Source organism: Balaenoptera ricei, chromosome 3, assembly GCF_028023285.1.
Source record: "Balaenoptera ricei isolate mBalRic1 chromosome 3, mBalRic1.hap2, whole genome shotgun sequence".
Taxonomy (NCBI): domain Eukaryota; kingdom Metazoa; phylum Chordata; class Mammalia; order Artiodactyla; family Balaenopteridae; genus Balaenoptera; species Balaenoptera ricei.
Window position 1 is genome coordinate 143,055,554 of NC_082641.1, and position 25,160 is coordinate 143,080,713.

A 25,160-nucleotide genomic window follows, 5' to 3' on the forward strand; every position below is an offset into this window, starting at 1 on the left:
TGGCATAACCAAAAGGAGGGGGTGAATAATGGAAGGACAGTTGTTTTGTCGGGGAGAGATTTGGGGGCAACTGCAGGGTACGATTTGATCAGGGCTCTCCTGAATCCTATGTAGAAAGGAAAACGTGGAGAATTGATTCATTATGTTGCTGGATAAAGTATGCAGAGCCTCCTTTCTGAAGTGAAGATGCTAAATCCATCTACTTTACTACTTTGTCACTTTTTTCCAACTTGATTTTACTTGTTTTGGGTCCCCTCTTTGTGTAAACGAGGCAAGGGTTGTTCCCCTCTACTTCTGCTGATTAGAGGACTCTTACTCACTAGACTGCAGGCTCTACAAGGGAAGACAGCATGATTTAGTGCTCCTTTCAGATTTCAGGGTCTAGCATAGAGCAGGCGTATAGGGTAGGCATTTGATCAATGAGTACATGAGTTGGGTAGGAAAACAGTTTCTTACTTAACCTCTCATGCATACTAATTAGTCTCCCCCTTTCCTCTTTTTGTTCACATTCACACACATACTTAAGGCTTGATCAGATTCTGGTTCCTTGAATAATAGACCGTTTTGTGGGAACTGGTGCTCTGGATGAAGCTCAGTTACATTAACTGAGAATTGGAGATGACCAGGTATGGAATGCAGATTGTAAGGGAAATGAATTCAGTCTTGGCTTGCTGCTGGGCCATCTTTCCTGTTCAGATCATCTAGGAGATTAAAGATCCACTGACCCAATACGAGTCTGATTTGCAGAGCTCACTGACCATGTGGAAAATTGAGGGAGGGAGGGTGAGTTGCAACCTGCTGGGCTTTGTTGTTGACCCCAGTACTTAACACCTAATCAGCACATTGTAAGAAGTAACAGCAGAGAGGATTGCTTTGGATATGGTTAATATTTCCCTGAGGCATGAACAACCATTTAATTTTTCTCAAAATTCTGTGTGATTGGAGAAATGCAGATTTCCGGGCCCTACTCAAATCAAACCTACATACTGCAAACCATAGGTGTGGGCCAGGGCCTAAGAGAAGTTCAAGAGATTCAGTTGAACTTGGTCTGGAGGACGCTGTTTGCAGGGCCCAGGCCACCCTGAGTCCCCCTACTCTGCCATCCTGGGCACTAAGGAGAGTGATACCTGATACCTGTAATGTACTTATTGCTCTCCAGGTGTAAAACTCTAGCATCAGAGTAAGAAAACTCTTCGGCTTATATATCATACAGCCTTTGATTCCAAGCCTCAGCCTTGTCACTTATAGAAAACCAAGGACTGCCTAACGTTTTTTAAAAATTAAGATTATCCTTTGTTAGAGCAGTTTTAGGTTCACGGCCGAATTGAGTGGAAGGTGCAGAGATGCCTTTGCACTTCCTGCCTCAACACTTGCACAGCCTCGTCCATTACAAACGTCCCCCTCAAGAGTGGTACATTCGTTCCAGCTGAGAAGCTACATTTACACCTCATGGGCATCCCCAGTCCCTAGTTTATATTAAGGTCCACACAAGTTTTTTGAACCTCGTTTGCTTCACCTGTAAACATTTTAAGGGTGCAAACTTCTCTCATGTGCTCTGCTCATTCCTGTTCCCATGTCTTAGGCAGGTAACAAGAAGAGCTTTGTAGATTTTGTTGTTGTTAACTTTGAACTCTTTATGTTACATGGGCTAGAAGGCACAGCCATTCTTTTAGCGCAGTGATTCTCGAAACGTTGTTCCTAAGCTAGCAGTTTCAGCATCCCCGGCAGGTGAGTCAATTCTTGGGCCCTAACCCCAGACCTACTAAATCAAATGCTAGGTTGGGGCCCAGCAAGCTGAGTTTTAATCAGCCATTCGAACAATTGTAGTATTGCTGTAATTTGAGAACCACTGGACCTTAGGGAAATGTTATTCATTGGCTTAAAATTTTAATGAGCACCTATTTGGCTGAGTGCATGATCCCTCATATAGAGGCCTTTAAGGAGTCTAGAAAAAGGCTCTTTGTGGCAAGGTGAAGGCAAGACAGTACCATGGATCAGCTCTATCACAGTCACATTTATTTTTTTTGCCTAGGGATGACCCTACCAGTATATGAGACAAATGATTTAACCTCTGGGCTTCGTGGTCCTTGTTTGTAGATTTGGGGAATAATCAGAGTCCAACTTGATCCAGGTGTTGTGGGCTAAAATGAGGTGGCAGGCTAAGTGCCGTGTACAGTCTGCCCTCACCAGAGGCAGTGAGCAGGGTCTGATTCCACCAGACCGTAAGGCCAGGGATGGGCAGGGCCTGCATCTCCTTTGGTCAGCGTTATAACCCTAGCAACTAGCACAGTTGCCGACCCAGAACTTGCTCAGTAAATGTTGGTTATGTGAACAAATACGATGGAATAAATGCAAAACATTGAATGAACGAAGACAGTTTTATCGGCTATGTTTGTTGGCTGATACAGTGTAAATATGAGGAAGTGTTTTTGACGCAAAGCTGAGCCCCATCATAAAAAGTTTAAGGGCTGATGCCGAGGTCCGCGTGAGAAGCACTCACACCTGGAGTCGGATAGGTCAGGTGGAAGGAGGAAGGGCAGTGATTTAAGATCCCCGCCCCCGGCTCAGCCAGGCCCGAACAGGCCCAACCCCGCGCAGCCAACTTCCTCCTCCCAGCACGCGGCCTCGCCCCCGCCCCGCCCCAAAGCCATTCTGCTGGCTCCGCCCCAAGCGGGCTGAGTGGGCTTTGCTGGCTCTTCCCCTGCAGGGTCTGCGCTCGGGAAGTGTGAGACCCCGGGGCCCCTCACAGTGACGCAATATGTGGACCGCAAGCTGACGGCCTGTGGAGGCCGAGGAGAAGATGGAGTGCCTTCGGGAGTTCCCTGAACATCCTGAAAGGATCCTGGACTGACCTGCTCTCGCTAGAGCAGGACCGGGTCGCTACATCACGCTGATTGTCGAGGGAAACCATTTTAAGGCCCAACAGGCTGTTTTCGGCTGCTTGCGGTAAGTTCTCTTACAAATTCTTTCAGGAGTTTACTCAGAACTTTGGTTGGAGATAGAAGGTGTTAGTAAAACGGACCTTTTGGCGTCTAATGCAGGTCACGTAAACAGCACAATTAATGATACTAGGGGAAGAAGCCAATGATGTATGGAAAGCAGCTGAGGTTATACAAATGCTAGAAGCTATCAAAGCCTTTGAAGTCAGAGGTGAATAAGGTGCTCTTCTCACCTTTGTAGTATGCAAATATTTTGGGAATACAGTGTAACCTTTGTGAATGAGAGTGAAAAAAATACTAGGACCTGATTTTGCTTTGGTGGAGTTGCATCATTGTTCATTTAAAACTGTGTGTGGGAAGGTTCCTCTTATTTGTTAGGAAGCAGCAGTTGCTTTAGAGATTTTTCCTCCCCAACCTATTGAGGTATAACTTACATATAATACGATTCACCCCTTTTAGTGTACAGTTTGAATTAGGGTAACTGTATACTGTGGTGCAAGCAATCACCATAAGCAAGACATAGGAACATTTCCATCACCCTAAATTTTCTCATGACTCTGCAGTAGGCCCTGATCCCCAGCCCCAGGCAACCACTGATATGATTTTTATCATTGTAGTTTTATCTTATTTAGAATATCATATAAAAGGATCCCTACAGTATGTAGTGTTTTGTGTTTCACTTTTTTAACTTAGTACTATGTTTTAGAGGTTTGTCCCTGTTATTGTGGGTATTACTATTTTGTTCCTTTTAATTGCTGAGTAGTATTCCATCGTATGGATGTAACATCTGTTGATGGACATTTGGGTTGTTGCCAGTTTTTGGCTATCGCAGATGAAGTGGCTGTAAACATTCGTGTACAGAAAAAAATTTAAGGGCTATATCATTTAGTGTAAGGAGAATAGGGTTCTCTTGCTAAAATATAATGGCAATTAAATTAGTATGGTTGTTAACAGGTTCTGAATAAGTCATTAGAGGACATTTTTAAAATTTCAAGTTGAGAAACGAAATGTGGAGCTCTATTGCTGAAATAGTTAGACAGACTAGAATACAGGATAAATCAACTTTGAAACACATTTTTTCTCCTTTGGTTTCCCAATGATTCATTTGTTTTTGACTCTCTTCAAAACAAGGGTTGCCAAAAAAAAAAAGGTCTGCAATGAAGTTCTGTCTTTATATTCACTTATTCTCCTCCTCCTTTTCTTCTGTGCCTTCATTTTCATAACCATCCCATCTCTTATTTGAGTTCTAACTGTATATCAGCTATATTAAGCACCTTATCAACTTTATTAAATTAATATTCTTAACAACTGTGGTGTTACCACCCCATTTTACAGATGGAAAGACTGAGGCCCTGAAATGTCGTTCATATAGGCAAAACCAGGACTGGAACTTAAGGCTGATTTATTAGCCTATGCTTTTTGTATTATAGCACCTGGTACAGAGAAGAATCTTCATATTTCTTTCTGGCTAGCCATGATTACCTATTACTCCTACACTTAGCAAGGGTAGGTGAGCTTACTGATTCTTAAAAGACTTGCAGGTGGAAAAGGAACAGAGAGAAAATTGCCAGAGCTTGGGCCATAGGAAAAGGAAGAATAGCTTTTCACCTGAGAAGTGGAAATGCGAATGTCAGGATGGAAAAAACTTAAAAGGGAAAGGCTTTTGTAACCTGGGAATTGATGAGGGAACGCCCTCAGTGCTCTTTGCTCTTTCCTTTCTACCCCCTGGTTGCTTCTATTCCAAGGTCCTGATTTGAGCTTAATTTTTCCATGGCTTCTGACATGGGCTGCCTGTGTTCTCTCCTGCTTCATCTTCATTCATGGAAACTTGAAGTTTTCATGTCTGTCAAGTCATTTCTGATTGCTCTAGGCAAAAGTGATCTCTCCTTTGAGTTCTTGACTCTGTTTGACATTCACTAGGTACTTAATTACATACTTTCTTGTGGTAGCAATAAATTAGCTAAATAAAAGCTGTTTAATATCAGATAAGTATCATATTGTTCCACAACCACAATTGGATTGCAGCAGTCCTGTTAAAAATAGCAAGCATTTAAAATAACAATAAAGGGACTTCCCTGGTGGCACAGTGGTTAGGAATCACCCTGCCAATGCAGGGGACATGGGTTCGAGCCCTGGTCCAGGAAGATCCCCCATGCCACGGAGCAACTAAGCCTGTGTGCCACAACTACTGAGCCTGTGCTCTAGAGCCTGCACGCCACAGCTCCTGAGCCCGCATGCCACAACTACTGAAGCTTGTGCATCTAGAGCCTGTGCTCTGCAACAAGAGAAGCCACCGCAATGAGAAGCCTGCGCACTGCAATGAAGATCAGCCCCCTCTCGCCACGACTAGAGAAAGCCTGTGCGCAGCAACAAAGACCCAACGCAGTCAAAGATAAATAAAATTAAATCTTAAAAAACCCAATAAAAATGAAATAATAGCTAATATTTATTGAAAAACATTTACTATGTATCATTATTTCATCTATTTCTCACATGAACTTTATGAGATGGATATACTATTATTCCTGCCTTATGTATGAAGAAATGGAGGCTTAGCGAGATTAATTTCCCCAGGTTGATATAGATAGAAAATATAGTCCAAAAGGGAAAATAAAAATCAACATAATCCTACCATCCAATAATAATTAGTCTTAAATTTTAAGTAGATTTGAGGACAGAGACCCTTTTTTAGAAACTTAAAATGCTTAACAAAGTGCTAGTCAAATAATGAATACTCAAGGTATATTTATTGAATAATCCAGTGCATTCCACAGAAACACCATTGAATAAATCACAAGGAAGCTGAATCATATTTTCCTGACTCGACTACTTAATTTAGTAGTCCTTTCTTTCCCACACAACCGATTGTCCAGTATGAGGTTTTCTACCCACTGATGTCAAAGGCAGTTGTTATGGAGAAATTTTAGTCATAGGAAAAAACATAGCTTCCCCAGCCCTACCCTTTACTTTGTAAAAGGAAACCAGAAAGGATAAATTCTAATGTTTTCTTAAGTAAACTTCCCAGGCTCTAAAAGTTGCATTTTTAGAAAAATTTTATTCAATTTAAATCCCTTGTGGTTCTGTAATGTCCTCTGTAGAAAGATATCTTGAAATAGCTATGCCTCTTTTTTTCTGAAAAATTGTTCTTCCTTTGGTCCGTGAAGATTTAATTATATTCGTTTTTAAAAAACACAGCTTTGGCCATATTTTCCTCTCCTGTTTGATTTCTTCGTCTTTTTTTAGTGAAAAGACTCATGCTGTTGTCTGGATCCTTCTCTTTCATATTTCTTAGCCTTTCTTCAAAAACGGATGTTATGCCAATAGTCTTGACTGGGAGCATCATAGAAAGTAATGGCTGAGAGCATAGATTTTGGAGTTTCAAATACTCATTCCATCACTTTTTAGTCTTGTGATCTTGGGCAAGTTACTTAACTGCCTCAGTTTTCTCATCTGGAAAATGGCAACAATAATATTTTCCACTTCACAGGGTTATTTTGAAAATTTCATATAGAACACATTACATATAAGATGCTTAACATACTGCCTGATTGATGTTTAAACATAAGAAAGGCTTTCTTTTCTCTAAAATATTATCCGCCGGAAGACTGAGTGGCATTTAATAAAAAGTTCTTTGGAAGCCTCTCTCATAAGGGATGCACTGTAAAATAGTGTTAAGATTTGTGGAAAACACAGAAGCCCTAAAGACCTCACTGAATGTTAGTTTTGCATACTTAAAGAGCTCGTCTGCCATCATAGGTTTTAAAAAGAAGTAAAACTATTTAACACAGCTTGTAATTGTTCCTGGGGGTTTGACCTCACAACTTTAAGCATTGTATGCCAGTATAAACCAAAATTTTAGTCCTTAAGGAAGGAAAATTCTGTGTGTTTGGGTTTGTGGAAATTAGGAGTATATTCCTACAGGATGATGAGAAGAGTAAGTGCCCTAATGTCATGCTGATGAGACTTCAGGTGTGGGTAATACTGCTACTGATCGCATTTGCACAAATTCATACAGTTTAGATGGAAGAGAACTCGATGAGCTCTGGAAAGCTGTTAGACACCTCAAAATGAGGATCCAGAGTTGATACAGACATAATGATAAAGATACATGTGAAGAATTCAAGTAAAATTATTTCTAGTAAGGGACTTCCCTGGTGGTGCAGTGGTTAAGAATCAGCCTGCCAGTGCGGGGGACAGGGGTTCGAGCCCTGGTCTGGGAAGATCCCACATGCTGCGGAGCAACTAGGCCCGTGTGCCACAACTACTGAGCGTGTGCGCCACAACTACTGAAGCCCGCGCGCCTAGAGCCCGTGCTCCGCAACAAGAGAAGCCACTGCAATGGAAGCCCGTGCACTGCAACGAAGAGTAGTCCCCGCTCGCCACAACTAGAGAAAGCCTGCGAGCAGCAATGAAGACCCAACCCAGCCAAAACCAAATAAATTAAAAAAAAAAAATTACTTCAAGTAATATGAGAATAGGAAAGAGGAGTAATTCTAAATTAATATATTTCATATAATATGTGGTTTTAAACATGAGTGTAAGGAATAAAAAAGTCAGTCATTAGAAGTAAATATTTAACTCTTCTATCTTAATGTAAAAGTTTATGTGCTCAAGTTGGCTAGAAATATTTTAGGAATCTTCTTACTAGGAAAATGGGGGAATCATATTCAGGGTCACCATCTGTTTTGGTATATATGGTAATGAGTTCTAAAAAATAAGCCAAAATAGTATTGGTAACAATATATTTTTAAAAGACCAGATCTTCTTAAAAGTAATCAACCTGATAATTTGAAGTAGCTCATTCAGGTCTTTTGTCCCTACATGGACTGTTTTTCTCTTAATTTACCATTGTCTCTTTCTATTGATCTTTTTGTTTGTTTGTTTATCTTCTGGTTTTTGTTGTTTGTAAGAGACCCATTTTTTTTTTAACATCTTTATTGGAGTATAATTGCTTTAAAATGGTGTGTTAGTTTCTGCTGTATAACAAAGTGAATCAGCTATATGTATACATATATCCCCATATACCCTCCCTCTTACGTCTCCCTCCCACCCTCCCTATCCCACCCCTCTAGGTGGTCACAAAGCACCGAGCTGATCTCCCTGTGCTATGTGGCTGCTTCCCACTAGCTATCTATTTTACATTTGGTAGTGTATATAAGTCCATGCCACTCTCTCACTTCGTCCCAGCTTACCCTTCCCCCTCCCCGTGTCCTCAAGTCCATTCTCTACGTCTGCGTCTTTATTCCTGTCCTGCACCTAGGTTCTTCAAAACCTTTTTTTTTTTTTATATTCCGTATATATGTGTTAGCTTATGGTATTTGTTTTTCCCTTTCTGACTTACTTCACTCTGTATGACAGACTCTAGGTCCATCCACCTCACTACAAATAAGTAAATTTCGTTTCTTTTTATGGCTAAGTAATATTCCATTGTGTATATGTGCCACATCTTCTTTATCCATTCATCTGTTTATGGACACTTAGGTTGCTTCCATGTCCTGGCTATTGTAAATAGTGCTGCAATGAACATTGTGGTACATGACTCTTTTTGAATTATGGTTTTCTCAGGATATATGCCCAATAGTGGGGTTGCTGGGTCATATGGGAGTTCTATTTTTAGTTTTTTAAGGAACCTCCATACTGTTCTCCATAGTGGCCGTATCAATTTACATTCCCACCAGCAGTGCGAGAGAGTTCCCTTTTCTCCACATCCTCTCCAGCATTTATTGTTTATAGATTTTTTGGTGATGGCCATTCTGACTGGTGTGAGGTGGTACCTCCTTGTAGTTTTGATTTGCATTTCTCTAATGATTAGTGATGTTGAGCATCCTTTCATGTGTTTGTTGGCAATCTGTATATGTTCTTTGGAGAAATGTCTGTTTAGGTCTTCTGCCCAGTTTTGGATTGGGTTGTTTGTTTTTTTGATATTGAGCTGCATGAGCTGCTGGTATATTTTGGAGATTAGTCCTTTGTCAGTTGCTTCATTTGCTAATATTTTCTCCCATTCTGAGGGTTGTCTTTTGGTCTTGTTTATGGTTTCCTTTGCTGTGCAAAAGCTTTTAAGTTTCATTAGGTCCCATTTGTTTATTTTTGTTTTTATTTCTATTTCTCTAGGAGGTGGGTCAAAAAGGATCTTGCTGTGATTTATGTCATAGAGTTTTCTGCCTATGTTTCCCTCTAAGAATTTTACAGTGTCTGGCCTTACATTTAGGTCTTTAATCCATTTTGAGTTTATTTTTGTGTATGGTGTTAGGGAGTGTTCTAATTTCATTCTTTTACATGTAGCTGTCCAGTTTTCCCAGCACCACTTATTGAAGAGGCTGTCTTTTCTCCATTGTATATTCTTGCCTCCTTTATGAAAAATAAGGTGACTATATGTGCGTGGGTTTATGTCTGGGCTTTCTATCCTGTTCCATTGATCTGTATTTCTGTTTTTGTGGTAGTACCATACTGTCTTGATTACTGTAGCTTTGTAGTATAGTCTGAAGTCTGGGAGCCTGATTCCTCCGGCTCCATTTATCTTTCTCAAGATTGCTTTGGCTATTCAGGGTCTTTGGTGTTTCCATACAAATTGTGAAATTTTTTCTCTGGTTCTGTGAAAAATGCCATTGGTAGTTTGATAGGGATTGCATTGAATCTGTAGATTGCTTTGGGTAGTATAGTCATTTTCACAGTATTGATTCTTCCAATCCAGGAACATGGTATATTTCTTCATCTGTTTGTATCATCTTTAATTTCTTTCATCAGTGTCTTATAGTTTTCTGCATACAGGTCTTTTGTCTCCTTAGGTAGGCTTATTCCTAGGTATTTTATTCTTTTTGTTGTAATGGTAAATGGGAGTGTTTCCTTAATTTCTCTTTCATATTTTTCATCATTAGTTTATAGGAATGAAAGAGATTTCTGTGAATTAATTTTGTATCCTGCTAGTTTACCAAATTCATTGATTAGTTCTAGTAGTTTTCTGGTAGCATCTTTAGGATTCTCTATGTATAGTATCATGTCATCTGCAAACAGTGACAGCTTTACTTCTTCTTTTCCGATTTGGATTCCTTTTATTTCTTTTTCTTCTCTGATTGCTGTGGCTAAAACTTCCAAAACTATGTTGAATAATAGTGGTGAAAGTGGGCAACCTTGTCTTGTTCCTGATCTTAGTGGAAATGGTTTCAGTTTTTCACCATTGAGGACGATGTTGGCTGTGGGTTTGTCATATATATGTTGAGATAAGTTCCCTCCATGCCTACTTTTGGAGAGTTTTTATCATAAATGGGTGTTGAATTTTGTCAAAAGCTTTTTCTACATCTGTTGAGAGTATCATATTTTTTTTATCCTTCAGTTTTTTAATATGGTGTATCACATTGATTGATTTGCGTATATTGAAGAATCCTTACAATCCTGGGATAAACCCCACTTGATCATGGTGTCTGATCCTTTTAATGTGCTGTTGGATTCTGTTTACTAGTTTTTTGTTGAGGATTTTTGCATCTATGTTCATCAGCGATATTGGCCTGTAGTTTTCTTTCTTTGTGACATCTTTGTCTGGTTTTGGTATCAGGGTGATGGTGGCCTCATAGAATGAGTTTGGGAGTGTTCCTTCCTCTGCTATATTTTGGAAGAGGTTGAGAAGGATAGGTGTTAGCTCTTCTCTAAATGTTTGATGGAATTCACCTGTGAAGCCATCTGGTCCTGGGCTTTTGTTTGTTGGAAGATTTTTAATCACAGTTTCGATTTCATTACTTGTGATTGGTCTGTTTATATTTTCTGTTTCCTCCTGGTTCAGTCTTGGAAGGTTGTGCTTTTCTAAGAATTTGTCCATTTCTTCCAGGTTGTCCATTTTATAGGCATATAGTTGCTTGTAGTAATCTCATAATCGTTTGTATTTCTGCAGTGTCAGTGGTTACTTCTCCTTTTTCATTTCTAATTCTTTTGATTTGAGTCTTTTTCCTTTGTTTCTTGGTGAGTCTGGCCAGTGGTTTATCAATTTTGTTTATTTTCTCAAAGAACCAGCTTTTAGTTTTATTGATCTTTGCTATTGTTTCCTTCATTTCTTTTTCATTTATTTCTGATCTGATTTTTATGAGTTCTTTCTTCTGCTAACTTTGGGGGGTTTTTTGTTCTTCTTTCTCTAATTGCTTTAGGTGTAAGGTTAGGTTGTTTATTTGAGATGTTTCTTGTTTCTTGTGGTAGGATTGTATTGCTATAAACTCCCTCTTAGAACTGCTTTTGCTGCATCCCATAGGTTTTGGGTCTTTGTGTTTTCATTGTCATTTGTTTCTAAGTACTTTTTGATTTCCTCTTTGATTTCTTCAGTGATCTCTTGGTTACTTATTAGTGTATTGTTTAGCCTCCATGTGTTTGTATTTTTTACAGATTTTTTTCCTGTAATTGATATCTGGTCTCATAGTGTTGTGGTTGGAAAAGACACTTGATATGATTTCAATTTTCTTAAATTTACCAAGGCTTGATATGTGGCCCAAGATATGGACTGTCCTGGAGAATGTTCCATGAGCACTTGAGAAGAAAGTGTATTCTGTTGTTTTTGGATACAATGTCCTATAAATATCAATTAAGTCCATCTTGTTTAACGTGTCATTTAAAGCTTGTGTTTCCTTATTTATGTTCATTTTGGATGATCTCTCCATTGGTGAAAGTGGGGTGTTAAAGTCCCCTACTATGATTGTGTTACTGTTGATTTCCCCTTTTATGGCTGTTAGCATTTGCCTTATGTATTTGAGGTACTCCGATGTTGGGTGCATAAATATTTACAATTGTTATGTCTTCTTCTTGGATCGATCCCTTGATCATTATGTAGGATCCTTCTTTTTCTCTTGTAATAGTCTTTATTTTAAAGTCTATTTTGTCTGATAAGAGAATTGCTGCTCCAGCTTTCTTTTGATTTCCATTTGCATGGAATATCTTTTTCTATCCCCTCACTTTCGGTCTGTATGTGTCCCTAGGTCTGAAGTGGGCCTCTTGTAGACAGCATATGTATGGGTCTTGTTTTTGTACCCCTTCAGCCAGTCTATGTCTTTTGGTTGGAGCATTTAATCCATTTACATTTAAGTTAGTTATCGATATGTATGTTCCTATTACCATTTTCTTAATTGTTTTGGGTTTGTTATTGTAGGTCTTTTCCTTCCCTTGTGTTTCCTGCCTAGAGAAGTTCCTTTAGCATTTGTTGTAAAGCTGGTTTGTTGGTGCTGAATTCTCTTAGCTTTTGCTTGTCTGTGAAGGTTTTAATTTCTCTCTCGAATCTGAATGAAATGCTTGCTGGGTAGAGTTATCTTGGTTGTAGATTTTTCCCTTTCATCACTTTAAATATGTCCTGCTACTCCCTTCTGGCTTGCAGAGTTTCTGCTGAAAGATCAGCTGTTAACCTCATGGAGATTCCCTTGTATGTTATTGGTTGTTTTTCCCTTGCTGCTTTTAATACTTTTTCCTTGTTTTTAATTTTTGATAGTTTGATTACTATGTGTCTTGGTGTGTTTCTCCTTGGATTTATCCTGTATGGGACTCTCTGTGCTTCCTGGACTTGATTGACTATTTCCTTTTCCATATTAGGGAAGTTTTCAACTATAATGTTTTCAAATATTTTCTCAGTCCCTTTCTTTTTCTCTTGTTCTTCTGGGACCCCTATAATTTGAATATTGATCTTTTAGGTTGTTAAACTGTAATAAGTACAATTTTTCCTTGAGTGCCAGCCTAAATGATGTCTTCCTCCTCAAAACACAGACTATGACTAAAATTCAAGTCCTCATTAGTGTTCATTTTCTTCTGGTGTAAATCCACCAACTTTAAATATACACATAGACAATTACGTACACATATACTTCTTTGTACTTTAAAAAAAATAATAAACTCTATGCAATTTATGATGGTTTATCTCATGGTAGAGTTTTATTCATTATTCACTTCAGTTTAGCATGTTTTCTGTTCCAGGTACTGTTTTAAGAACTGTGCAATCATTACCTCATTTAATCCTCACCACCCCTTTTTTAGATAGATACTATTTTTATCCATTTTTTAACAATGAAAATCTGAGGCACGGAGAGGTTGAGCAATTTTCTCTTGGTCACGTAGCTAATAAGCTACAGAGCCAGCATTTGAATTCAGAGTCTGACTTCAGAGTCCAAGCCTTTAACAATTTTGCTATAGACTGACACTGGCTGGATGCTCTTGTTTATGTTTAATTAAAGAAAATAAATTTTTTTGTAAATATAAAATGTAATACATGCTAATTATTAATGGACAGTAGTAAGATACATAAGTTGTTAAAATCTCAGTCTATGGTAAAATTGATAAAATTGATGATAGTCACTCCTAACCTACCAGTTTCCATAAAGATAGCTACCATTAAAGTTTGTTGTATATTATTTGTCATATTTCTGTAGCTTGTGACTAACTTTATTATGTGTTGTGGATGTTTTTCCATGAAAGGTTGTGTGGTTCTGTCTTAATTTTTCTTACTGGTTCTATCGTATTGGTATACCATAATTTATTTAGTTATTATATTATTCACTGCTATTTAGATTATTTGTAGTTACCGGAAAATAGGAAACTATATGGAAATAAGTATCTTAGTCTTTAACATCTCTGTAAATGCAAATTTCATTTTTCCAGTTTAGGCCCCAAACCTTGGCATTATCCTTGATATCTCTCTTTCTCTAACACAGAGATTATTGTATCCAATTCAACAGCAAATCCTATTGATTTTAGTTTTTACATATATGCAGATTCTGTTTTTTAAATATATTGGCCATTTCTCAGCACCTCTTATCACCAACATCTGGTCCAAACCATCATTGCCTCTTATCTAGATTATTGTCATCATCTTCTAGCAGTGTCTCTTCTTCCCAACAGCAGTCAAGAGTCATTTTTTAAAACTCAGTCAGATAAAAATCACTCTGGTCAAAGCTCTTCTGTGTCTCCCCATTTAACTCACTGAAATCCAAAGTGTTTGCTATGGTCTTTTAAGGCATCCCATAAACCAGCATCCTACTACTTTTCTGACCTGGACCTCTACCATCCTTCCCCCATATTCACTACACACCAGCCACGCTGAAATATTTGCTATTTCTTGAATGTAATAAGCACAGTTTTTCCTTAGGGTCTTTGTGTTTGTAGTTTCCACTGCCTAGAAATCTTCAAGCCTCTCCCTTTCCCTCATACTTTCCTGACTCCCTCCCTTATTTCTCCTTTAGGTCTCTGTTCAAATGTTGCTTTACATATTTGTTGAATGAGTGTTGAATGAACATATATTTGTCCATTTGAATAAATGCTTGTGTAGAATAAATTTCTAGAAGGGAAATTGCTTCCTTGTGTGCTCATTGCAATTGTTTGTCTTTTTCAAATCCTCTGTTATTACACTCCTCCTTCCCACACCGTTGCCTATTTCATTTAGTGTTCTCCTGCCCCTCTTCAGAATGGTTCTGTGAGTCTGTCTGCTGTTTCTACTGTGGAAGGCTGGCTTGGTTTCTTTCCCTCCTGGGATCTCTGGAGGAGAAGGAGGCACTAGGCAGCTGGTCTGATCCCATGGGCCTCTTCACAAGGTTGTGATTTCAAGAGTGACCTTGGGGTATGACAGAGTTGTCATTAAACAGTTTAATAGATGAAAGAATCTCCTCTTCATCTTTCAGTTGCATTTAATTCTCCTCACATGTCTGGCACTAAATTGTAAATACTCAGTACCACAAAGAAAAGGTATAGAAAAGACTGGATTTATCATATTGGTTTAAAATTTCCAGAACATATATTGAAATTGGAATAGATCAAAGACATCCTGGGATTTTAGTCATGAAAAAATACCTGTCTGTACGTACCTTTAAAAAAAAAAAATTACAGCACTTTTGCTTATATTTACCACCATCCTTTTAAGAAATAATATGAATATTGGTAAATTTTAGGTAATTTGTGATGTGCACTGTCCCCTGGATCTCTAAGATAACAATGATAACGATGAGTAACTGGAATCATAAAATAATGTAATTTTTGTAGAAGAGCTCATTTATCTAATTCCTTAACCTTACAAAAAGGGAAACAGATCTACAGAGGTTGGGTGACTTATTCAAGGTCACACAGCTAGTTAACGGTACAGGCAGGTCTTCTGACTCCCCAAACAGTGCTCCGCAGTATCCATTGAGCAACGTCTATGAACCAAGCCCTGTGCTAACTGAAATTCTATCTGCTAGATAATTCCCGTTCCTTCCAATTGTCCTGACACCCTGCAGTTTATTTAGATTACGTGATTTGGCCTCACCTCATATTTTTTCTGGAGGTGGTGGGATAAGGATCACCCTATTAGGGTGCTTAATTTTGTGCTAATGATCCTTCTTTCTGTCTTCAGGTTACAGTTTTTTCAAAGGAGCTCTGTGCCACTTGTCCTTTTCCACTTGCCGCATGATGTGCACATCGGTGCCTCCTGCAGCCTTCCATTTTTAATTGCCTCTCCTTCCTAATGAAGCCTGTATCAGCTCCAGTGCTAATTGAACTTCGTCCTTCATTCAGACTGTGTTATTAAACAAACAGTCACAGTGTTTGGTCGCACTTTAATAGGATGTTTGCTTAACATCAAAAACTTATTAGTAATCCATTGAAAAGGCAATTAATGGAGGACATGTGGGTAAGGAAATTGAGCTAGTCTGCAGCACGGGACAAAAGAATGGCAAAGACGCGTTGGTGTGCTAAGGTTTAACTGTCTGTGTCCTGGAAGTTGCAAACTGATGGTTAGATTCAGGATTCTTAACCCAAGTCAATAAAGTTATCCTTTATAAGAAGTAGCATGTACATGTCTGATACTGAACTGAAGGGCAGGCTGGTTGTCTGTCTCGCTTGATCCTAACTCACCTCTCTCTTTCACTTTCTCTGTCTCTCAAACATTTTCCCCAAGCTTTTTATCATATAGACTTAAATTTATCATGATATAAAACATTGATAGGTTAGAAGAAGCAAGCACCTCATCTGTAATCTTACCAGAGATAACCATTGATAAGATTTTGGTGTATACTCTTCCATGCTCCATTTTAACGCACATATACAGTCTTAAAATTGGATCATCTACCATCTTGACCTATTGTTTGCTAATTTTTAATTGGTAATATGTCCTGGACAATAAATAGGGACCTATATATCATATTCAATGGCTTTGACATATTTTCTTGGATGGATAGGCTGTAATTTATTTCATTATATTGTTGAAGGCTTAGAAACAAGTGTCTCTTAATTGTTTGTTTGTATAGCCCTAAGTGAGCCTCATTATTTGGGTTAGTAATATTAACATTAGGAAATCAAATTGACAGACTGCTCTGTTATAGAACAATTATCATCTGTGGTGTGAATACATGCAGTATTTGGTGTCATTAGAATACAGATTTACATCCTATGTAGCAACTTTTATGAGTATCGAATTTCCTTTACTTGTAATTATGCCAATAAAATAATTATGAGACAACAGGTGGCTGATCAAGATATAGTCTTAGGATAATGGCTTAAGGTATAGATTTCCCCCTACCTGTGAACTCGTGAGGATAAAAGATACCTAGGTTCAAAGGGAAAACAAAGTCTAAAAATATGAACCTAATGGTATCTGGCAATTGAGTAAAGCATAGCAGACCAAATTCTTTTTATGATCCACATTAAATAGATATGAGAGAAGAAGAACCAATAATGGGTTACTCTGTTTTTTCCACAGACCTCGGATATTACTTGTGAAACTCCCATCTGCCTTAATGTGAGTCATGCGTGGCTGGGTCCCCAAGCAATATTTAGTAAATGAGTGGTGTTACTGCCTGGCAGGGACCCTTTTAGAAAGTGCAGTTGTTGGGAGGACCTAAATAGATATATATACACTCTCATTTAGCTAGGATTATGATGCATAAAATGTTGGTAATAGGTTTAAAAAATTAGCATAGATCAGCTTTCCATGAGATCGTTCCTTATATATAAAAAATTGAACGTTATTTCTAATGTCATCGTAAAAGTAAGGCTGGAGGATTATCGATTATAATTATAATAATTATTATATAGCTTGATAATTGACTCTCTCAAGTTTTTAGCATTCGGCCCTGGGTTTTCTGTTTGCCTTGCTCAAGTAATTTGGTGTAATTAACTTTAATGGCTGTATTTACTTTTAGGGTTTATACTTGGGTGGAAAGATATCTCTAGTCAAAATCTCATAGAATTATCTTCTCTCTTTGAATTAAAACCATACATAGTTTAAAATAAGAATCTCTCTAAAATTAAATGAAGAGAGCAAAACGCAAAATCTTTTAACATGTTTACAACTCCATGAAATAGAAATGTCTGGATGAGGATTAGAAAGAAAAACATAGATGAAAATAGTTAATATGGTAGATGGTAACTTGATATATATTTTTAGTAAAATATTAGTACAAATTGGGGAAAGACGGCTTTGGATAAGATTTTTTGTTTGTTTGTTTGGGGATACCTCCAAGAAGTTGTGAGTTGCTCATCTGTCAAAAGATTTGGCTAGAAAAACAGTCATTGATCATGTTGACTCCTAAATGTAATCAATCAGAAATTCCATTTTGCTCCATAGGCTTCTAAGAGAAAAGGAAAGAAACAATGGGTGAAATTTATGAAAGATACATTCTCTAGCATTGGAAAAGCCTCCTCCTTTTTCTCCTCCTCTTCTTTATTTTTTTTTTATTTTATTTTTTTTTGATGTGGACCATTTTAAAATTTATTTATTTATCCATTTTTGGCTGTGTTGGGTCTTCGTTTCTGTGCGAGGGCTTTCTCTAGTTGCGGCGAGCGGAGGCCACTCCTCATTGAGGTGCGCGAGCCTCTCACTATCGTGGCCTCTCTTGTTTCGGAGCACAGGCTCCAGACACGCAGGCTCAGTAATTGTGGTTCACGGGCCCAGTTGCTCCGCGGCATGTGGGATCTTCCCAGACCAGGGCTCGAACCCGTGTCCCCTGCATTGGCAGGCGGATTCTCAACCACTGCGCCACCAGGGAAGCCCTTCTTTATTTTTATATCCACAAACTTGTTGCTGGTTGGCTTTTAGGAGATGTGTTTTCACCATATGATACTGGATCTCTCAATATTATCTTAGGCTGAGACTCTGTTCCTTTTAATCTGGCAGTTAAGGCAGATACAAATATTAAAAAAAGACAGTTATGATCAGAGGACTCTTCTACTTTTTATTGGTAAAAGGATTTTTTTTAAACATTAAAACTATGAATTTTTAATGGAACATGTAGTAGTTGACAAAAACAGAAACACATAAAGTAAAAAGAAAACAAGAATAATTGATAATTCCTTTATTTAGGGATGTATCATAGTATTAAATGGTTTTATTTCATTACAGTCTTTTTTTCTGTTCAATATGGGTACACATATGTATATTTTTGATACTATAATAGGATAATATTGTGATAAACCCTTTTATAGATACATTTGGTATACTGTTCTGAGTGTTTCCTTAGGATTAGTTAAAATTACTTAAAATTTCTCTGAAGGTTTTAAGTCACCAAGGGGCTTGGGGCTGGAGAAAGGGGTTGGTGAAGTTGAAGGTGTTGATTAGAGGAGGAAGGAGTGATGACTTTTGAAATATTTTCCTCCATTCCAGTCATCTCTCTCAGCATTGTGGGAGATAGTGTGGAATGGTCTCTGGCTTGTTGATAATTCTGAGGACTGTAGTTGATAGTGAGGGTATATGGGAAGCAAAACTTAGAAAAGATCCTTATGCATGTAAGTCAGTCCTTAAAAGTTGTGTAGAAAAGTGAAAGTTTATTTGAGATTATTATATGCTATAAATATTCTGATCTATAAATTTGACTTTTTTCATTAGGGAAAATATGAATCACAGAGTGTTCTGAGTATGCTTTCTTTGAAAGAGAACATGGGTTTAGTAATAGAGACTCACAAATGCAGAAATAAGAGAAATATGAAGTTTTGCTTTTGCAAACATACTGAAGTGGAAAATAGAAAAGCCAAAATCAACAACAGTAACAACAACAAAAAGCCACATCCATTTGGACTAAAATACATGTATATATAACACAACTTTCCAAGCATAAAATGAAAATTCTAGCCAAGGGAATGAAAGAAATACCTTTTGAAAGATCACTGAAATAGGCCTGTTGTTGACATAGTTTTATTTCCCCTTTAGAAGATCTATTTATTACAATTCTGGGAATGAGAGGGATGATTTTGAGTAAAGAATAGAGCCATTTAAGATGTTGTGCACAGTACCAGAATTTATGAAGACTGGTTCGAATTAAAACTAAATGTCACCAGCAAATAGAAGCCAACAGAAATGTACATTTCATTTATTGTATTAGGAATTGGGGAGGGGAACAGGAATGGGTTCACTCTTACAGGACTTTCTTTTCTACAGCACTAATTTGTATAGGCAGAACTTAGACGTTACAGAAGCATGCATTTCTCTAGAATCTTCTTAGCTGTTCAGGTTAACTTATTAATCGGCAAGGGTTAGAATCATACTTCCTACTTGGACAGAGTGCAAGAGGGAAAAATTCAAATGTTTAATGGAATCATTCATGCAGCAAATCTGTACTGAGCACCTACTCTTTGGCAGGTGTCATTTTGGCCATTGTAAGTACCTTGGTGGACCAGACAGACAGGTCCTTGTCTTTGGGAGTGTCTAGAGTTCGGGGACTGGTATTACACAGCAAGAGAAGGATGATTGCTCTGTCAACAATTAAAATTGGATGATTGGGAGATACTGGAGGGGACACTTAGGTTGGATGGTCAGGGAAGGCCACTGTGTCACATTTGAGAGGGTCTTCCAAAGTTAAGTCTGCTCCTTTCCCCCTGCAGTTTAGAGAAGGCTTCCTTTTGTGGCCTTTACCTTCTTGTCGAGGGATTACTATTATGATTTGCTTCAACTGAAGAGCTGTAAAGCTGAAATAAAGATGCAGTTAAAAAAAAAAAGAGTTGGAGATGCATTTTTTATAAGTCAGAGGCTCAGGTGCACCATCATTTTCTCAGCTCCGAGAAAATCATAAATTATTTTTTATTAGAGGGAATTTCTGCAGCTCTAGATGTTAATGATTGCTGAGCAGGAGGTCTTTTTTGTTTTTTTGTTTTTTTTTTTTTTTTTGCTAAACATCAAGTAGCTGCCAGTTTTAATTTTCTTTTAGAATTTACACTTTAAAAACATTGTTTTAGCTGTTGAACAAAACTGTCTCTTATATCCAAGGGACGGTGCCAGAGTATGAAATGCACATCTTGGTTTGATTTCTTCCCCTCCAGCCTGATTCACGAGAAAAGCCAGCCTTGCGTTTTATGATTAGAGGGCTAGTGTTCAATATTAATAACTATGGAAAAATCAAATTCCAGCTTTACCCTTTAATATCTTCATGCCCAGAAGTCATATAATTTGAAAATTTGAGAGCAAGCCAACTGCATTCCTGGTATTTTTCTTGATGATGCCATGTGATTCTTTAGCACAGATTATTAGTGCAATAATTTTGGCACTTGGGATTTCAAGGACCAGTAAAATGGCAAAAAAGTAAATTAAAAAATATTTATCCAGTGTTTGTTATATCTCAGACATTTTTCTGGGGGATGGAGAGACAACAGTGAACAAAAAAAGAAAAGAAATAGACAAAAGTTACTGTCCTCATGTAGAGTACATTCAAATGAGGGGGGAAGTATTCAGCAATAAATACTCAACAGGTAATGCCAAATAGTGATAGATAATAATAAGAAAAATTATAGATAAGGGTTAAAGGGACAGTCAGGTCGGGGTGAGGCTTGCAATTTTAGAAAGGAGAAGGATTGGCTTGGAAAATTCTTACTGAGTTATTACTTTTGAGTATAGAAGGGAAAGGGGAGAGGGAGCAAGCCAATGTGGATATCTGGATAGATGGGAGCAGCAAGTGCAAAGGCCCTGAGGCACTTGCATTTGTGGTACCATCCAGGAGCTATAAGGAAGCCAGTTTGGCTAGAGTAGATGGGAAGGAAGAAAGAGTTGTAGTAGATCAGCTCAGAGATGACGGAGATAGATCATGTAGGTTCTTATAAGCCATTATAAAGACTCTTTGGTTTTCAGTTGGAGTCAAGTGGAGAGTCATTTTAGGATTATGAGCAGAGGAATGCCGTGATTTGACTTTCTAAGAATACACTAAAGGAAAACAAGGGAGGGGCTTCCCTAGTGGCGCAGTAGTTCAGAATCTGCCTGCCAATGCAGGGGACACGGGTTCAATCCCTGGTCTGGGAAGATCCCACATGCCGCAGAGCAACTAAGCCCATGCGCCACAACTAATGAGCCCGCGTGCCACAACTACTGAAGCCTGCATGCATGCCTAGAGCCCGTGCTCCGCAACAAGAGAAGCCACTGCAATGAGAAGCCCGTGCATCGCAATGAAGAGTAGCCCCTGGTCACCGCAACTAGAGAAAGCCTGCGTGCAGCAATGAAGACCCAATGCAGCCAAAAATAAAAGATAAATAAATAAGTTTATTGGGGGGGAAAAAAAAAAGGAAAGCAAGGGAGGTAGCAGAAAGACAAATTAGGAGACTGTTTCAATAATCCAGGCCAGAGGAGGTGGTGGTTTGGACCAGAGCAGTATTAGTAAATGTGGTAAGAAGTTGATTTCTGGGTATAGTTTGAAATTAGAGCCACCAGATTTTACTATCGGATTGAACGAGGGTTGTAAGATAGAAGAGTTGAGTCCAAGGTTTTTGGCTGGAGCAACTGGAAGGTAGAGTTGCTGTTTGCAGAGAATGGCTGGACTGTGGCTGGTGAGGGTACAGGTTTTTAGGGGAGGATCAAGAGATTGGTTTTGGACATGTTGGGTTTGAGATGTCTGTTTGGTATGCAGTGGAGATGATAACAGGATACTGAGAATGAGTTGGAGGTATACCTTTGGGAGCAGTCAGTACCAGTCAACAAAGAACCAGTATGCTCTTTGCTATTGTGCACACTGCCTTCTATGTTATGCTGTTTGTGACTTGCATAAAAATTGTTTGTGACACCCTAGTAACCTAGTTTAAAGCCAGGACTCTTTTAAGTTTTTTCTCTGCTTTAATTCTGGATAAGTAATGATTTCATGTTTATTTTTGCTTTTTATCCATATTCTTTTTTTCCCCCTACTCATCATAGCCATGTAGCTTCTTCTTATCCTTATTTCCTCCAGGGCGTGGATGAGGGGTGAAGGTCTGGTATTGATTTATCGGCCACAGAAAAGCAATTCCTTTTTGATAATTCTCTGGAAGGAGGCTCTTTTTGGAAGAGTTTTTGTTACCTTTCCAATTAAGCCATCTTAGAGTTGATTATGATTTTAAGCTTCATGGTGCAATAATCTGTAACATTTATATCATGCCATTATCTCTTTGCAAGTACTTTGTGAACGTTTGTTAATTGCTTGCCATTCATCCCACAGCAAATAAAGCTGAATTTACATTCATTGTAGGAGTTTCCCAACAGTGGAGGTTTGAGCAGTGAAGTGACTGTCCATCAAACACCTGGCTGGTCAGGGAAAAGGGATTCATAATGCAAGTAATGTTGATGACCTCATCTCCATTAATTATTATTATTTTAGTACCAGCAGCATTCTCCTCATAAAAGTCAGAACCCCAAATGAAAGAGGTGTCTTCTTTCCCTAGAGATCATAACTGATATGACCAACTTGATGAACCGATGGGCAGTATTAAGCACTAAAAGGGTAAATGAGGAGGTGGACTGCCGTTGCCTTAAACACTTCTAATCATGAAAACAGGGAACTGTTACCCCAGAGGTCTTTAGAGCAGGGCTCAATAATCTGGTAGAATGAGAGTAGAAGCAGTTGGCCGACTAGCTAATTACAAAGGCAACTTCACTTTTACTTGTATTGTCAGAGGACTCAGGTAAACATGTTTTATTTACTTTTTTAAAAATTCACTCATTGGAAAACTTATTGACATGTCCTATATGATATATACTTCATAGGCTCAAGGGGATATAGTAATGTATAAAACAGACTAACATCCCTGCCCTTATGGAACTTTCTAGGGGGTGGAGATAATGTAATTAATATTTACTGATGCTTACAATTGTTAAACCCTCTTCTATTACTTCATTTAAGAAATCATTTAATAACAACAACTGTCCTGTTGTTATCCACATTTTGAAGAAAAGAAAACTAAGGTATAGAGAGAATAAGTTATTTGTTCAAATGCATAGTTAGTACATGGTGGGGCTTTAGTCACACAAAGAGAACCACTCTGCTTTGCTTAATTTTCTTTCCTACATGAAGTATTAGAGATGAAGGGGGTAGTTGGTTCTAATAATTCACATTAGCTATTTACAATGATAAAATTCAACATATTGATCTTAAATTCTTGGGAGTCAGAATGCATGCCTCCAGAATTATGTCACAGGTCAGAGAAAAAAAATGGTCTCACATTGGTTTTCTCCAAGTTTTTGCCTTGGACAAGTAGGACATGGGTTATTCCATTCTAACATATTGTCTTTTCTGTTCATTTATATTTAATGAAGACAGCTGCTTCTTTGAGATAAGTCTTATTTCTAGGATTTTTGGAGATGATAATTCAGGGCTGGCCTTAGGCAAAATTGTAAAGTATGTTGAGTTAAGGATCTTTGATGATCTTAGTTTCTCACTCTCTTCCCACCCTCTTTTTACTTACTTTCTTGTACAACCCCTTCTCCGTTCCTTTCTACAAACAAAATGAATAACAACAGCTTAAATTTAACTCTTTCTCCCCCCATAATAACTTTTATGTGTTTCAGGAGGGATTCTACTTTTCATGATGGCATTTCATGCAAACAGTAGATCATGGTTGAGGCCTTATAGGACCTTTCAAAACATCTTTTAATATCTTCAAAGAATTATTAATTATGATGCAGCAGAAAGAGTAGAGACTTTCATGTTGAATGGAACTGGGTTTTAATTCTGACCCAATCATTTATAAATTAATGGGAGGCTGGGCAAAATATTTAATCATGGGAGCCTCATTTTCCTCGTCTAATTAGGATGAAATAATTTCTTCTATATATGTAGTGACTTTTTTTGTGTCTGGTACTCAATAAGTGCTTAGTAAATGGTTGCTGTTTGTTAATATTCATTCAACAGATGTTTAAATACCTATTGTTTATGGGCTAGGTTCTGGGAAGGGAAATTATGGTGCAGTTCAAATATTGTGAATACTGACGAAAAAGATGAAAATGGTATTCATTGTGAGCCTCAATCACTGGAGTAGATGCTGTCCTTTCCATGTCTTCTTCACTCACCCGCCCCACCCCCACCCCCCTTTCATTGGTGAGTACTCTGCTAACTAAAACACTTTGGCACCCATCAGAGTCCCATTCTGGTAAGAATTGCCTTTACTTATCATCTTGCCTTTGTCTGTCCTAAGCTTCAAGAGATTGGCCATGAATGTTGCTAGTTCTATTCTTGTGGATTCCTCATTGCTGCTTTCCCCTGCTATGTTCCTCTGTAAGATGAGGAATTGGGCATCCTGATTGTAGTGTCTATACTTCTAATTTCTTTGCTGTGCTGTATCCTTGAAATAGTGATGACCCAATCAGGCTCTAGTGGGAATAAAGTGGAGGGGACGGATTCCAAAACTAAGTATAAGTAGGAAGCAAGGGAGAGAAAGTTGTTTTTCAAAGTTGAAACCTACAAGAATGGCAGTGCCATTAACCAAAATTATGAGCACAGAAGAAGATGTTTTCAAATGGTGATGGGCAAGATGGGTAATGAGAAGATGATTTCATCTTTAGATGTATCAATAGGACATGTTCAGTATTTATCAAAGATATTCTGTAGTTATGTTTACAGAGATCTTTGAAAGAAGAAACATTATTGTATGAATTTCTCAGTCCCAGAGAACACAGAGACTAAATGTTTGAAAGTTGAATTGATCAGGAAGGAGACTAGAATTTGCAAGAGGAGTCCGGGCTGGGAAGAGAGAGATGAGCTATGGATCAGAGAGTCTTCTGAATAGTGGTGATATTTAAAGCCATGAGACTGGATTAATATACCAAGAAGAGCAAGGGGGTAGGGGGAGAAGTAGAAAGAGTAGAGGGGAGGACCAGGGTACTTCTGCAGGGTAGCCCACGTTTAGTGAAGGAGCAGCAAGAGGACCTGCATTGGATCAGACACATAGGAAAATAATGGTCCCATGAGGTAAGAGAGTTTCAAAAGATAAGTTGTCAAGACTATAAACAGCTACATAGGGATCAAGAAAATGGAAGATTGAGAAATAGACTTAGGATTTTATGATGAAGTGGCCATTAGA